The sequence below is a fragment of the Bos taurus genome, chromosome 1 (genome assembly GCF_002263795.3).
Source record: "Bos taurus isolate L1 Dominette 01449 registration number 42190680 breed Hereford chromosome 1, ARS-UCD2.0, whole genome shotgun sequence".
In the NCBI taxonomy this organism is placed as follows: domain Eukaryota; kingdom Metazoa; phylum Chordata; class Mammalia; order Artiodactyla; family Bovidae; genus Bos; species Bos taurus.
The window spans coordinates 61,786,837-61,790,710 of record NC_037328.1 but is presented as its reverse complement, the minus strand read 5'-3'; the positions used below and the strand labels follow the sequence as shown (position 1 = coordinate 61,790,710).

General features: G+C 38.4%; 1 pseudogene; it reads left to right on the top strand.

The window, feature by feature from the left end:
* The first annotated feature begins 1,076 nt into the window (after positions 1-1,076).
* Positions 1,077-2,276, top strand: LOC518139 (RRP15-like protein pseudogene; annotated as a pseudogene).
* Positions 2,277-3,874: the final 1,598 nt, after the last annotated feature.

Below are 3,874 nucleotides of genomic sequence, written 5' to 3'. Positions count from 1 at the left end.
ATATACAGTGTATAGTCAGGGGATAATTATAAATAAGTTGCATAGAATTTTAATTTTGTAACTATTGTCCTAAAAATGGACTGGTAACATCTCAGGTTTATTTCTCATCACTGCTAAGAAGAGAAAATGTTGCAGTGAGTATGAACTGAATCTCAAGAGACTTGAGTTGATTTCAGAGCACTTACCTGATGGTAGAGATTGTGATAATTGAAATCAGTCTCAGAAATTCTTTCTTTAAAATCTAAATAAAAAAATCTTCTTTACTCTTTTAAAGGTTTTTGTTTTCCAGTGAAATCTTGGATTATTTTCCGGGGGGCGGGGAGGGGGGAATGGGCGTTCCTTTTTTTTTTTTTTTTAAATGCAGTTGACCCTTAAACAACATGGATTTGAACTGCTCAGGTCCATTTATATGAAGATTTTTTCCAGTAAATGCATATTGCAATACCACACTATTCAAGGTTAGTTAAATCTGCAGATGCAGAACCAAGGATATGGAAAGTGGTCTATAAAGTTATGTGAATTTTCCTCTCTGCTGAGAGCTGGCATCCCTAACCCCTACATTGTTCAAGGGCCAACTATAGTTCTACTTAAGGTGATCTTAAAGATAAATTCTTTCATTTTTCTCTCCATCAAAGATAGTAGTAAACATAGAACTGTGAATTCTGGGTACATTCCATTTCTCTCAAACAAGTAGGATCAAAAAATGTTTTCCCCGTGTTCTTTGTTGCCCCTGGAAGCTCACAGTCCCAGGTTCATGTATTGATTCCGTTGCCTCCCTCTGCTTTGGTTCCCCCTGAATTTTGATGTCTTAGTGACTTAGTGCATAGAAGCTCACTCCATATTTTGAATCAGGTCTGTACAATACTGCATGTTCAGAATAGCTTAAGACTTATGGATACAAAGGTACACAGGTACCAGTGTGCACCAGCAGGTACAAAGGGAAAGGAGGACTGCTGGAGAGTGAGTGCGAGAACGGGTTTGTGTATAATCTCAAACAAATACGTCTGCATGCCTAACACGTGTCCTATGTCAAAAGAAAGAACATTCTAAAATAAAAAAGTTAGCCAAATGTAACTGAACGCTTCCGGTTAGGAATCATGGCAGCGGCCGTTGGAGACTCACGTGTGAGTGCGGGGAAAAAGCTGAAAATTTCACTAAGGAAGAAGAGGATGAAAATGGTAGTAGCGTCTGTAGCATCAGAGCTGGAAGATAAGGACAAAGACGCTTCCGATAATGAAGGTTCTCTAGGAAGCTGTGGATTGGAAAAAGATCACTTTTCCTCTGGTGATGAAGCAGTAGAAGCTGACGACGAAGATGAAGCTGAGCCCCGCGAGGATGACAACGACAGTGCTGCAGAAGCTACTGCGGGGGCTAACGCGGGCTGGGCAGATGCCATGGCTAGGATCCTGAGCAAGAAGATTCCTGAAAGCAAACCCACCATCCTGGTCAGAAACAAAGAGCTGGAAAAGGAAAAGGAGAAGCTAAAGCAAGAGAGACTAGAGAAAAGAAAACAGACTGAAGCGAAATCAGAAGAGGGCCCAGGATGGACGATCTTGCGTGATGATTTCATGACGGGAGCGTCCATGAAAGACTGGGACAAAGAAAGCGATGGACCAGACGGCAGCAGACTGGGGTGTGGAAGTGACTCTGACACATAACGCTGTATAAGAAACACAGTTTACATTTTGTTTTTCCTGGAAAAATAGTTCATACTCTGAAGGTTGGGAAATTATAAAGGTTGCATTTGTAAGAAAGCCAAAAGACTTTCATTATTACCAACTTTGGTGTTTCCTTTTTTCATGTAAACTTTGTTAAAATTATATTTCAAACCTTATATGATTTTAAGCATTGTTCCTTAGAACATTTGTAAAAAGAAATATTTCTACTTGAGAGGTGCATTTTGCTAGGTTCACTATAGGTTTACATATTGCTCTTGGATATTGGTATTTCAGCTATCACCGGTGTTTGTGGAAATGCAACATCAATTTATAATTAAAATGAACTCCTTGATGTTAGTGTTTTTAAGCCTCTGACTTACAGACCTGAATATGTATATTTTTTGTGGGAAAGGGTGGGTGGTGGTTTTGGTGAGGTATTGAGAAAACCTATGTATTAATAACAAAATTTTTAAATCATAGCATTTCTGATTTGGGGTAATGATTTTATTTATAGATACTCTGGCAAATAATGATTTAAGAAGTATAAAATTTCTACTTATATGTTGCCTTTTATATGCTAAGTAATGTATATAAATAATGACTTAGATTTATTTTAAATGTTGTTTATTTTTATATGAGAGATTTACTGAGGTGGAAATTCTCATATTTAACTTACACAGTGAGGCATAATTTCTTAGGAAGCATATTTGACATGTTCTAGTTTCTCTTATTTTCCCTATTTTTGAGTTTTCCCCCCTATATTTGAGTTAGCTTAAATACTCTTTTATGGACGGACTGACCAGTGAAATGGTAGACAATAGATGCGTAGGTGTGTGCTTAGTCACTTCAGCCGTGTCTGACTCTTTGCGACCCTATGGACTGTAGCCCACCATGTTCCTCTGTGCATGGCATTCTCCAGGCAAGAATACTGGAGTGGGTTGCCATGCCCTCCTCCAGGGGATCTTTCCCACCCAGGGATCAAACCAGCATCTTCTGCGGCTCCTGACTTGCAGGCAGGTTCTTTACCACTGAGCTAGCAGGGAAGCCCAGACAACAGATAGTCTGCATCAGAAAGCTGCATCTGAGTTGACGCTTGATTCCTTATAGTTGCCTTAAAGATTACTAAATTGGGTGACTTTTAAAGTCTAGATGTTAAACAGAAAGAGATAAGAAAGCAGGACTATTTAAATACCATTCTAAAATTTCTGCGACACTGGGCCTAAGCTGCAAAGTTTGTAAGGGAATTATTTAATAAAAGTGATCTGTTCTTTTTTATAAAAGAGTTCATCTCTTTCGCCATCTTTCCATAATAAAAATAGTTGCCTCCTAAAAAAAAAAAAAAAAAAAGTTAGCCAACATATAATTCTTTTCCCATGTGGAAGTATGTGCGTACATGCTCAGTCATGTCCGACTCTTTGCAACCCCTTGAATTGCAGGCCACCAGGCTCCTCTGTCCACAGAATTTCCCAGACAAGAATACTGTAGTGGTTTTCCATTTCCTACTCCAGAAATATCCCCATTAAAGTGATTTATTTTGCTTAGACTTTAATGGATTTCAAAGACTTAGAAAGATAGCATATTAATAGAATAAAAAAAAACTATATTAAGCATTGCTGGATCTGGTTTCTGATTCCCCTTAAGCTATATGGCTTAGGCAAGGCAACTAATCTCTCTCAACTTCACATTTATAATGTACAAAATGAGGCAGTGTTTCTTGCTTAAAGCACTTTGGTATACTGTATGTATATGTGGGGTCCATGTAAGAGCTAATTCTATGACTTTCTAGGTCATAACAGAGAAACAATGAGTCACTTTAATAGAATGTGAATGAAATAATTTATTTCTCCAATTTGTTGCTGTTAACTCACCCCTGAGCAAAAAGAAAATTCTTATTTCAAACAAGAAGTAATACCATTTTACTGAATCTGAAGATATAGAAAAAATGACATTTGATATCAGTGCATGTTCTTTTCTGAAGGTAATTACTTTCACCTTTGGGGAAGTCCCTGGCCTTACCATCTGTCTTAGATTGGATTACCTGGGAAACAGACTATGAGGTGGAAATTTGTTTACAGGAGATTTCTTGGGGAGCCCTCTCAGGACAACACCTATGACAGTAAGGTAAGAAGACTGTGCGGAGGGAAAAGCTCAACACTAATGTAGCTCAGCTCATTCTACAGGGACCTCAGGAGCAGAGATGGCACATCCAGCTTGCC